This window comes from Microcaecilia unicolor, chromosome 4, assembly GCF_901765095.1.
Source record: "Microcaecilia unicolor chromosome 4, aMicUni1.1, whole genome shotgun sequence".
In the NCBI taxonomy this organism is placed as follows: domain Eukaryota; kingdom Metazoa; phylum Chordata; class Amphibia; order Gymnophiona; family Siphonopidae; genus Microcaecilia; species Microcaecilia unicolor.
The window spans coordinates 168,037,965-168,050,723 of NC_044034.1; the positions used below are offsets into that span (position 1 = coordinate 168,037,965).

The 12,759-nt window shown below is 42.9% G+C and overlaps 1 protein-coding gene across 4 annotated transcripts in view; it reads left to right on the top strand.

The window, feature by feature from the left end:
- Positions 1-12,759, top strand: part of NR1H3 (nuclear receptor subfamily 1 group H member 3) — a 116,299-nt gene that overhangs the window by 57,900 nt on the left and 45,640 nt on the right. The window lies entirely within an intron of this gene.

A 12,759-nucleotide genomic window follows, 5' to 3' on the forward strand; every position in this document is an offset into this window, starting at 1 on the left:
TGCCCACCCAAAATTAGGTGTCTGGCTACAGCCTGGTCACATGGATCACAAGAAGATTTGTGGAGCCATTTCAGTATCGGGAGAAGCAGCAGGGAGCTGGGGAGTCCAGGACCCACCACTGGAAAATAGTCTGACACTGGTGGCAGAAAATAGCAAAGAGCCAGGTTCCACTTCACTTGTTGGACTAAGCTGCACTGGCGTTTGCATGCTGAGCTGAAGCTGCATAGGGAGCCAATAGTGCAAACAACCATCGAGAGAATGGAAGGGGCAGTGGCAGAATCTTTCTCACCATTGCAGCATGGAGAAGGGAGCAATGGCAGTGCCCAGGAGTTCCAGTGGCATCATCTGGCCTGTGCTACTGCAGCCAGCCAGATCCCTCATTCTTCTGCTGGGATCACACACCAACAGACTACAGTCAGAGCATGTGATATACCAGGTTTGGGAGGTAGAAGAGAAGAAGGTTAGAGAAGTGGGAATTAAAGAAAAGGACAAGAACACTGAGTAGGCAAAGAGGAAAAAGTGGCTGCTATCCCCCCTACAACACAACTCATTTTCTTCATGTATTAGACCCCTTACCTATTTCCTGTACGTATAGAACCCTTCCCACATCCTCCAAAGTGCGTGCACACACACACTTCCCTTGTACATGCTGTCACATATACACACATTCACACCGTGCACTAGTTATGCAATCACACTCTCAAATTTCAGCTAGCCATTCATTCAGCAAGGGTTGCTCTACCAATGAGTGACCTTGATTTTTGCACATGGCCCCACTTTTTAGCCTCTGTCCACTTATGCAGCTGAGACCCCATGATGAATCTCTGCACATGGCCCCACATCCCCCACAGGCCACTCCTTTCACTTAGCAAATCATGGTTTTGTGTAATGCTTAGATTGTGCACTTTTCAACTTATTCAAAACTGTTCTGCCATTTTCTCTTACCTTTTTTATTTTAAATTGGGGTCTAGGATAGGCTTGTAGTGATGATTCCTTTTCAAATGTTTCCTTTTTTAGGGGGGGGGGAAGGAATTATTATATTGATTAACGATATTTCATTTTAAACTGTTTGTTTTTAGTATGATTTTGAACTAAGGAACAAAAAACCCTACCCTACCATTGATTGACATCAAGCATTTTGACAATTGTGCTGCCATTGGTTAGTAGTCATAAGCGTATGCAAATTCCTGCACCAAAGAAGGAAATGAGCCATCATGAAGCAGTCATCCTTTCCCCTCTTTAAATTCTATAAGATAGGGCTCAGATGCATTTGTGAGTGGGCAAGGAAAAGGTTGAGAAGGCAAGTGAAATAAAGCGATAAGTGGGGGATTGTTTGTACAATGGAACCTTAGATGTGGAGCATTTGATAAATATTATATCCTTCCTTTAAGGACTGATTTCCTCCTCCTTTTTTACTTTTATCATGTTTTATCTGTCAAAGGTTGTTACAATTGGTTTTCCTCCATTTTTTGTGGATGGGAGTGCACGTATTCTGATGCACTTACTTTGCCTGAATTGTTTTATTTCTGTGGTGTGCTTTTCTTTTCAAGTGCTCTGCTTGTATTAACACGTAAATACAATATAATTAATTAATTGGGGTTCTTCAAGGGTCTTTTCTTGGAGGGGGTTCAATGCTTAAGTTTTTGAAAATATAAACATCATAACCTCATTCTGTCCTATGGTAAATTTACAATTGGACTCTCTGATTTTAAAGGGAAAAAGATGTTGTTAAAGAAAGTTGATGTGGATAGCTGCCCTGAACTGGGTTTGGTCTTCAGTCAGTTGACTTATTAATAGAGGGACATCTATAGCTGATCCATTTCCTTGTCTTCCGCTTTTGCATTGACCTTCAACCTTGCTAAGTATGATGTTTTTCTCTAATGAACTTTCTCTTCCCATGATGTGTCTGAAACATGAAAGCTGAAGTCTTATCATTTGAGCTTCCAAGGAAAGCTTATCTTGATCTCCAATACTGATTGATTGTGTTCTTCAGGCAGTCCATGACAATATGCAGTATTCTTCTTCACCATCACCATCATAACAAACACATAGATTTTCTTCCTTTCTTGCTTCTTCACTCTCCAACTTTCACGTTCATATGACATTATTGAAAATATCATGACTTGAACAAGTCAAATCTTTTATGCAGAGATATATCTCTCACTTGAAGACCTTGCCTAGGTCCTTCATAGCTGCTCTGCAAGAGCAATACCTTGTTAGATTTCTTGACAGCTTGTTTCATTAGTGATTATTCATCCAAAAGCTTTATCTACTAATTCTACTACTTCTCCATCCATCAAGGATGAATTTATTGATTTTATTATTTATCAGGATCTTTGTCTAATTTGCATTAAGATACAGGCCCATTCTGAGGCTGTGGGGCTCATTTTTTTTGAAAGAGAAAAACGTCCAAAAAGTGTCATAAGCACCATTTGGATGGAGTTCTTTCAAAATGTGCAAATTGGTATTTCAAAACCTGTTTTGCAGACATTTATGCTATGAATTTCGCCTGCAGTACAATCCAAATCACAAGGGGGCGTGTTGGGGGAGTTTGAAGGGCAGGCTTAGGGCGTGCCTAATACTTGGACGTTTTACATCCATATGGAACAAAATCAAAATTTCTAGGACAGAAACTAGACCCCACTGGAGGGAATTGGGGGTGACACCCCTTACTCCCCCAGGGTCACTGACCCCCTCCAAAACCCAAAAAATGTGAATAAAAATAGTACTCGCCAGCCTCTATGACAGCCTTAGATGATATGCCAGGTCCCATTAGAGCAGCATGCAGGTCCCCAGAGTAGCATAGTGGTGGATGAGTGTACTATAGACTGGTGGACCCAGGCCCATACCTCCCCTACCTGTTACACTTGTAGAGGAAACTGTGAGCCCGCCCAAACTCACCAGAAACCCACTGTATCCTCATATAGGTGCCCCCTTCACCCATAAGAGCTATTGTAGTGGTGTACAGTTGGGGATAGTGGGTTTTGGAGCGCTCAGCAGATAAGATAAAGGAGCAACAGTGAGATGTGTACCTGGGAGCTTTTATGTGAAGTCTACAGCAGTGCCCTATTGCTCTTCTGGGATGTGTGGAGGACCAGTCTGCTAAAATTGCTGGGCCCTCCTACATCCCAAATGGCTTGATTTTCTATGGGATTTTTTTTTAAGGAGTAGCCTAGTGGTTAGTGCAATGGGCTTTGATCCTGGGGAGAGTTCGATTCCCTCTGCAGCTCCTTGTGATTCTGATATGTAAACTGCTTTGACTGTAACCACAGAAAAGCGGTATGTCAAGTCCCATCCCCTTTCCCTTTTCACTTGAAACTTTTTTGTTGTTGAAAATGGCCTGAAAAGATAAACACACAGAACACAAAACCTGTTACAAATGGTATTTTCAAACAAAAAAGATAGACATTTTGCGGTTTCATAAATGTTCATGTTTTTTTTTCTATTTGGATTTGGGAGATTTAGCACAAAACGTCCAAAGTCCGACTTAGATGTCATATCGAAAATGCTTCTCCACATTTCTTGAGCTTGATAATCAGATGTTTAAGACTTCTTCACTTTCAGCCAGTAACATGTTATCTTCAACATAACAATGGTTGTTGTTGAGTCTTTCACAAATTCACACCTAGGGTTTCTTCATACAGTCCTACTTCTCTGATTTACAGTTGGACTTACTGATTTCCTAGAGGGGCAATGCTACCTCGGGCATATTGGTAGAGAAAGTAATCCATTGTCCACATTTGACCCAACAAATTCAAAGAACCTTTAAAAGCTGTTTCTGTCACCTGAGACAACTAGAAAATCTTTTTCCATATATTGCAAAGACGAGTCTGACCACAGTGGCCTTGTAGCGCTATAGAAATGATAAGTAGTAGTAGTGGCCCATGCCATGATAATGTCACGATTGGATACTACAATGCCCTGCACATTGGCCAAACCAAAAGGAGTTTGTACCAGCTCCAACTAATTCAGAATGCTGCAGCACAACTGATAGAGAGCTGCAAGTGGTGTGATCACATTATACCATTTTTGCAAAATCTACACTGGCTACCAGTACCTTACAGGGCCAGGTTAAAAAGTTTATCTTTGATTTTCAAGGTCCTCAGCTAAAATGGGCCAGGGTACCAAAAGAATAAGTTGTCCCTCTACACACTTTTGAGGTCTCTAATGTTCTCTCAAGGAGCATCACTAACGGTACCCTTGTCAAAAGAAACTGCACAATGTGATACCTGCCAGCAAGCCTTCTCAAGGCCCCCATAAATCTTGAACTCGCACTGAATTCAAGACTACCTCTACTTTAGGAAGCAGATGAAAGCCTGCCTCTTCTCCCTGCCTTTAATACATGTGGTGACTGATATCCACTCACTTTGCACCTGGACTAGCTTGCTGCACACCCTGTAAATTAGACCAGTTCCTCATATCTAATTCAACTGTATGTATATTTTGCATTCAGTTTAGCTACCCATCTGTTTATCCTAATGAGTTTGTACTACTGATTTTGTCCCATCTATGTAATTCACTTGCACCCTTGGCTACCTATTGAGGTGTTTCATTGTATTGTTGGCATCAGATTTACATTATTTGATTTACATTATTTGAATGTTCTAATGCGTGGCTATCAAGATGTATTTGTGTTATTCTGACATTGTGAATATTATATCTGTGTTAAATTACTGTTCTTCCATTCTACCTGGTGGTACAGTAATGTCTCAATATCCAACCTAAATGGGACCGACACTTTGTCAGATAAGTGAAAAGTTGGATATTGCAATGGTAACCCCTCAAACAATGTAGAAACAAAGGCAGGGCCCAGGCTCACAGTGGTGGTAAAAATAGGGTCCTGGGTTTATAAAACAGAAAGAGAAGCTGCTTGACATCACCGGGGGTCTATCGGATAATTGAGACTGTACTGTGTTTGTATTCTTCTGACATATTTCTGTTATGATTGTTTTACAGTGCTATCAAATGGGTATGGGTTTGTCAATATTGAAAAGGGTTTAATTGGGCAGGAGAGGCTCCTGTCTGATTGAGCCCTACTGAGCTGGCCAGCTGTTGATATTTAGTGGCATTGAACCAGGTAGTGCTGCTGACCAGCCATTCCCTTACTGACTAGGTTAGGGGTGGTCCAGGGGCAGAGTTTGGGCAGAGCCAACACTTAGCTGGATAGAGGCGATATTTATTCCGCTGCATATTCTAGGATAAGCAGTATAAAATCTGTTTTGCTGTTCTGGGATCTTGCCAGGTACTTGTGATCTGGATTGGCCACTATTAGAAACAGGATTCTGGGCTTGATGGATATTCGGTCTGCCCCAGTATGGCAATGCTTATGTTCTTATGTCATGCTGTAACTGCTGTAGACCACCTTGGATGAATCTTTTCATTAAGGTGGTTAATGAATCTCAATAAACACCCAAATAGGAGATTCTGTTTTGGGCACTCATCCTCAGCAAGGATATCCAAATGTTAAGAAAGATAAAAGAATGGCCACTAAGTGGATTAGAAATACAAAGGTGTATATGTGCCAAAATATTGTCCAAACTGCACCTGTCTTTAGGGGTTGGGAAAAAAGCCAGTTGAGGGAGGATTTAATTACCCCTCAAGGGGAACTCCTGTGTGTAACAAACAAACGAAACAAGGGGGGCACCTTCTAAGGCTAATAAAATTCACCAGCTTAGAGAATGGGATTCTTTGTTTCTAAGTTTCAGCATTGTTTGAATATTTTGCCATTGAAGTCTGCCATTGCCACAGCACTAAATAACGTTTTTTGTTTGTTTTTAAATTAAAACTGAACCTGATGAGGAAGAAGCTCAGTGGATATAATGATATTATTAGATTCTGTGGAAAAATGCTGATCCAGAGACTGAAACTTTTCCTTGTATCGAGAGTCAGCAGGGAATGTTTTTCACTGTGCTAAAGGGCAGGCTACAGCCACATGAGGGAGGGGGGTCAGGTTCCTATCTTAGATTATGACATAGAGGGAGCCAATGTAATTACAGTGCATTAAAATTTTAACTTTTTTTTTTTTTACTTCCATATTAAATGTTTACTTTACTTTGGATGTAATGGGACAATAAGATACATAACCAACAGACAGTGGATCCAAAAAAGTCCTCTCACAAATGGTGTTTTCCTAAACAAGGTCTTTATTATGAATCAATAAAAACAACCCGACACGATTCGTGTTTCGGCCATAGAGGCCTGCGTCAGGGGTCTATTGATTTTCAATACAAAAGTTATCTAGCAGAGCAAGTGACAAACAGTTATTTGTCTGCTGTCTGAGAAATCGCATGTAAAGTGCTGCTGAGCAACCTTCTCTGTCAAACCTGGTATACCAAAATAATATATATATATGTTTGTGCACTAAAATGGAATTAATTTGCACAGTTTATTACATTGACCCTAAAGAGGTCTTTTAGGAAACTAGAAGAAGGTTGGACTTGATGGACCTCTGATCCTCTTTTAGCTTCACCAACTGTGAAACTATAATAATCTGCTCACATCTACTTATGCCCCATTCTGTGCTTACATTCTCTGCCATATTTACCTGTGCTGTTGTGTATTGCTGCTGACACGCACCCACAAACCTTCTTACCACAACTACTAAACATTGTTAAAGCACTGCAAGATGTATGCAGCATTGTGCACATAGGAAACTGTCTCTGCTCCGTATTTTTCACTGTTCACGTTCATCTATGTTCTACCCTGTTCCCAAATTCAGACTCCAGCATGCAGTCTAGTTCTGAATAAAGCTCAGATGTTGGTGCCCAGCTGGTTCTGTGGTAAGAGTATGGGTGTTGTACTTGACAAGCTGAACAGTGCTAGGCCTTGGATAAATGGCTGTTCTGCATCTTCTAGTGTTGATTCATTCCCAGGATAGCTGCTTCCTCAGCAAATGGCTCTGCTGCTGCTTCTGTGACCTGGCTCTAAGGTCATCACCTGCTGTTTCATACCAGCAAACAAATTTCTCACAGACTTCCTGAAAGGCTGCAGCACTTTCTCTGAGCTGTCAGCACTGGTAGAGACCTGTTTTAATTTTTTTTTTTTTTTACTCATCTCGAGTTTCTCTCTCTCGATTTTTATCTACTTTACACTCTTTCACGTGCTGTCTCTCCCCCTTGCTTTCTGTCTCTATCTTCCTCTCCTTGTCACTGGTGCTTATGGAAGTAAAACTTTCATTTTAATTTTCTAAGAAGTGGGTCACCCTCCTTACCCATGAGAATTCAGTTATTGAATTCCTAAAACCTAAGACTGCTTTCTAGACCTTCTTCATCTCATGATAGTTTCCTAACAAGAGATAAAAACTTGTAACAAGGGTGAACCAATAAAAGGAGGCAAGGGCACATTTTCAAAGCACTTAGACTTACAAAGTTACAGTGGAGGGGCATTTTCGATATGACATCTTAAGTCCGACTTTGGACATTTTGCAAAAAATGTCTAAAATCCAAACAGGGAAGAAGGTCATTTTCGAAAAAGAAAAACGTCTTTTTTCCCCCCCAAAATACTATAGACATTTTGTGTTTTGGTCATTTTGTTTTTTGGTCCATTTTTGAGAAAATAAACCATCCAAGTGCAAAACACACAAAATCAAGCCATTGGGATGTAGGAGGAGCCAGCATTTTTAGTACACTGGTCCCCCTGACATCCCAGGACAGCAATAGGGCACCCTAGGGGGCACTGCAGTGGACTTCATAAAATGCTATGGACAAGAAAGTGAGGACAGCTCAGAGGATATCAGGAAGTCTTTAATAAAAACAGCTTAAAAACGACCCGACACGGCCGTGTTTTGGCACCAAGGCTTGCATCAGGGGTCTAGTGGATCTCTTGTGTTCTGGCTGGTTGGCTTAACCAAGAGAGGTGTAGCTGTGTGACTTCATAGATGAGATTTGCTGCCACAGCGTTCTGTAGCACAGTGTTTATTCATCTTTCGGATGTCACACAGCTACACCTCTCTTGGGTAAGCTAACCAGCCAGAACACAAGAGATCCACTAGACCCCTGATGTAGGCCTTGTTGCCGAAACATGGCCGCGTCGGGTCATTTTTAAGCCTTTTTTTTTTATTAAAGACTTCCTGATATCCTCTTTGAGGTGTCCTCACTTTCTTGTCCATTGCTTTTCTTTACAGGAGGGTTTTCCTTCTTTCTTGTTCTCCTTCATAAAATGCTCCCAGGTACACATCTCACCATTGCTCCCTTACCTTGTGTGCTGAACCCCCCAAAACCCCCAACCCCCCACTGTAAACCACTACCATAGCCCTTACGGTGAAGGGGGGCACCTATAAGTGGGTACAGTGGGTTTCTGGTGAGTTTTGGAGGGCTCACAGTTTCCTCCACCAAGTGTAACAGGTAGGGGGGGAGGTAGGAGCTTGGGTCCACCTGTCTGCAGTGCACTGCACCCAACCCAACATTAGACTACTTCAGGGACCTGCATGCTGTTCTAATGGATCTGAGTCTAACATCTGAGGCTGGCATAGAGGTTGATAAGTAATGTTTGTCATCACATTTTTGGGGGGTGGGAGGGGGGTTAGTGACCACTGGGGGAATAAGGGGAGGTCATTCCTGATTCCCTCCAGTGGTGATCTGGTTATTTAGGGCACATTTTTATGCCTTATTCGTAATAAAAACAGGTCTAGCTCAAAACGTCAAAGTTTTAGTCCTGGATGTTTTTGTTTTGTTCCATTATGGCTGAAAACCATTTAGGTCTTAGGAACACCCAAGTCCTGGCTTGAACACGCCCCTGGCATGCCCCCTTGAGATAAAACGTCTAAAAATAAGTTTTGAACATAAACATCCAAATGCGGAGTTATGTCACTTTTTGGACGTTTTCTCTTTTGAAAATGAGCCTGATAGTAACCTATGAAACATTGAGGCATATTTTCAAAGCACTTAGCCTCCCAAAGTTCCATAGAAACCTATGGAACTTAGTCTCCCAAAGTGCTTTGAAAATATGCCTCAAAGTGCTTTGAAAATTAACCCCTGTAGATACTGAGAATCATAGTGGTGATGTGGGGGCACTACATCTTGCTTTTTTTTTTTTACCCTCAAAAACAGGGATCAGTTTGTTTCTTTTCAGCAGTGTTCTATCTAAATACACTGTCATCCGCTGAGCTTCCCCCCAAATCGGACTTTCTCAGCAGTCTTCAACAGCAAAATATTCAAACCATGCTGAAATTTAGAAACAAACAGCAAAATATTCAAACCATGCTGAAATTTAGAAACAAAGAATCCCTTTCTCTAAAGTTGGAAATAAATAGAAATAACAGAACATAGAAAATAAAATAAGATGATGGATCCTTTTTTATTGGACTAACTTAATACATTTTTTATTAGCTTTCGAAGATAACCCTCTTCAGTACAGATTACATTCGAAAGCAAATAAAAAAAATATATTAAGTTAATCCAATAAAAAAGGTATCTTATTTTCTTCATTTTTTGGTTAGCTTTTGAAGGTAACCCTCACAGAAGCTGCACTGAAGAAGGGGTTACCTTCAAAAGGAAATTTAAAAAATGTATTAAGATAGTCCAATAAAAAAAGGTTTCATTATCTTATTTTCTTTTGTATGTTCTGTTTTATTCCTATTTGTTACCTTTAAAAGTGAACTAACACGGCTACCACATCATGTTACTCTAAAATTGGTGAAATGTATTTTTTCTCAGCCTTAGAAGGCTGGTAATGGTGATGTAAGGGATAAGTATTGGAAATGGTGTAGGATCTCTGGCTGTGAACAGGCACCGTAGGGATTAAGTAATGCTGTTTGAGGAGGAGTATAGGGAATGGTGAAGACCTGTTGTCTGTGGGGGGGGGGGGGGGGAGATGATGTAGAAGAAAGGAGCTGAAAGAAATGGTTGAAAGCAGGGCTTCCGAGAGGGGGGGCAAGGGAGACAAAATTCCCCAGGCCCCAGCTCCAAGGGGGGACTTGAGCCCGGTGCCGGCAAGTTTCCTGCCTGCCTGCTTCCAGTTCTGTCCTCTCCTGCTCCTGCGTGCCACCCAGGATATCATGATAATGACAGTCACCTGGTTCTGAATCCCAGCATGGACAGGAGCAGAAGAGGACAGACCATGGAAGCACGGAGCAGGCAGGCAGAAAGAGACTTGCTGCCCCCCCCCCCCCTTGGAGGCAGAGACAGAAATATAAGGGAGTGGGGGGGGGGGGGGGGCAGTACATGGTGGTCCAGTTCTGCCCTAGGCCTGGCAGTGTCTTCACAGCCCTGGTTGAAGGGCACTGGCTGTGGAAGAACTGTAGGGACTGATGTATGAGTGCTGGTTATCTTGGGAGCAGTGTCTCCAAATGGGTTAGTTTTGCAATAAACTGTGATAGTAATTAAGCTTGCTCTTAAGCCAGAGTGTGCAGAATTCCACCAGGAGTAACATAGAGAGTGGCAGTGACCTGGCTTCCCACCCTGTTGCAAGCAAGAGGAGGAGGTTCACGGCTGTACAGAAGCCCTCGTGGTTTACTGGAATAGTAGGGCCCAGAATAGCAAAGGAGGACGTGGCTGGATGTGCAGCCATGCACCTTCTCCTCTTGCTGTGGTATTGCGCACGTGTGTGGGGGGGGGGGGGGTAGAAGTTGCAGGAGATGTGTGCTATGGAAGGACATTGTCTGAATTAGTAGGTACAATACAGGCTGCCACTACTGGATACAGTTCACAGCGGAGGTCCAGAGGGAGGGGGAGCAGCCCTAGTTGGGGTACCAGCTCCCAGTTTGTGAACCACTGCTGTAGGGAATGGTGGAGGAGAGCTAGTTGTGTAGGAAATGAGGGCATGCTGACTTCATGAGGGGTGGGGAAGGCAGTATGGAATAGTGGAGGGGGGAGCTGAAGGGAATGTAGGAACACAGGCTTATTTATTAGACGCTCTCAGCTGCTACAATTTTAACTAAAAGATTGGTATTGTTTTGCAGCTGCTGAAGTATGGTTCTTGGACCTTTTATTCTGGCTATATATCAGAGATTCTCCAACTTTCTCAGTTAATAGCACCCTCAGTGTGTAGTAACTTTTCACGACGCCCCTTGGCCACATTTTACTCTTGGCTCTTCCCTCCCCCTCTCCCCCCAGCCACCGCTGCATTGAGTCCTACCTTTGCTGGTGGGGATGCTCGGGGTTCCTCGGCACATAGTTAGGGAATCACTGCACTAGGCCACTTGGTTCAAAGCATTTGCTTGCACAGACCCCCATGCTCACTTGCAAACTGCTGCAGCTGCTGCTGGTCACCATTATATCTAACATGTTGGGAGAGGCTAGAAGCCTCCCCCACCATTAAATGAAACTGTAAACAGGGTTAAAAAAAAACACATGTCCACTCAGGTTTTCGATAGCCTGTGGTTTTTAGCTGCTGCTGGCTGAGGAGTTTTGGAGACCCTGTGCTGTGCTGGGCTTGTCCTGGGAGCCATGGGGACTGAGGCTACTGGGTGGAGCAGTGACACCCACAGTCCCAGGAGTGCTTGGGACTACGAGTAGCAGCGGAAGTGCTATGAGTCCAGGGAAGGCTTGGGCATGCCTGAGGTAGAAAAGGCCAATAGAATGCAGAGCCACAACCCTTCAGGTTGTGGGTTTAGGGTTTCTACTACTGCTGGCTGAACCTGGAAGTTGTGTCCGTGTATACAAACAGACCCACTGGAGGAGAGAAGAGCCACGGGTCCGAACCAGAGAAGGAGAGCAGCGGCTGGCTTGGTCATGTGGGAGAGCTTGGAAGGGGTCTTTAAAATATCCCATGGCTCCCCTGTGAGTTCACTGTGGTGCCTCAGTATGTGGCAGTGTACAGTTTGGGAACTGCTGCTACTTACTGTTTTTCCTTCTACTGGAACACTTTTTTTTAATGTTTGTTCTGCTGATGACTTTTGGATACAGTGGGAATGATGCAGGATCACGTGGCCTCATGCTATGGGGCAGCCCATATGTTGTGTATCATTTAATGAGGAAGGAAAAATTTATCACAACGGGCAATCTTTTGGGAGACTGTAATGTTCGACATTGTAATAAAACTACTGATCTCTGAACCTTTAGCCTTTGAGTTGTCCATGAAGCTGTTTCCTGAAGGAGTGGGGGTTGAAAGAGCTGACAATCTGAAGGCGCCGGGACTGAAAAAGGATGACTAGCACTGAAATTGGCAGATGTGACCAGGAAGCTGGAGGAGTTCCTGTCTCCTGCTTAACTTCTCACCCACATTCAGTGCCACTGGTATATTAGAGTTCTGGGGGGGGGGGGGGGTAGATGCTCCTCTGTGCAGACTGGAGGGGTTGGAAAGGGACTCTTAGCAAGATGTAGCCCAGCTTTGGGCATCTGATCCAGCTCAGAATGCCTGCCATTGACCAGCACCTTCATTTTTAATTTCCTGTAGCAATGTAGTTACAAATGTGAGATGGGGAATGGCAGGGTATGTGCTTCTGATAACATTCTTCTTCCCGTTCTGAGATGGACCCAGATGGATTGGTGACTGATGAGTTTGCACTATGTATTATTTATGCTGAACTATAGAAAAAAAAATTAAGTTCTGTAAAAAAAAAAAAAAAAAGGGAAGAGCCTGAGGTCAGAGGTCACATGGGTGCCGTTGTGTCCAAACAGTAATTGCTGAGAGTAAGGATAAATCAGCCTGGGAAGATTTTATGCTAAAATAGATAATTTATGCTGGGAATTAAAATGCTAGTTCCAGAGCATCTAATAATTGCAATAATAAATTTGCTGTCTTTGATCGTGTGGTCTTTTCTTTAATGCAGATTAACTAGCCACCTGTAAACTCCCCTTGTTTCTTATATTGATGATCAGT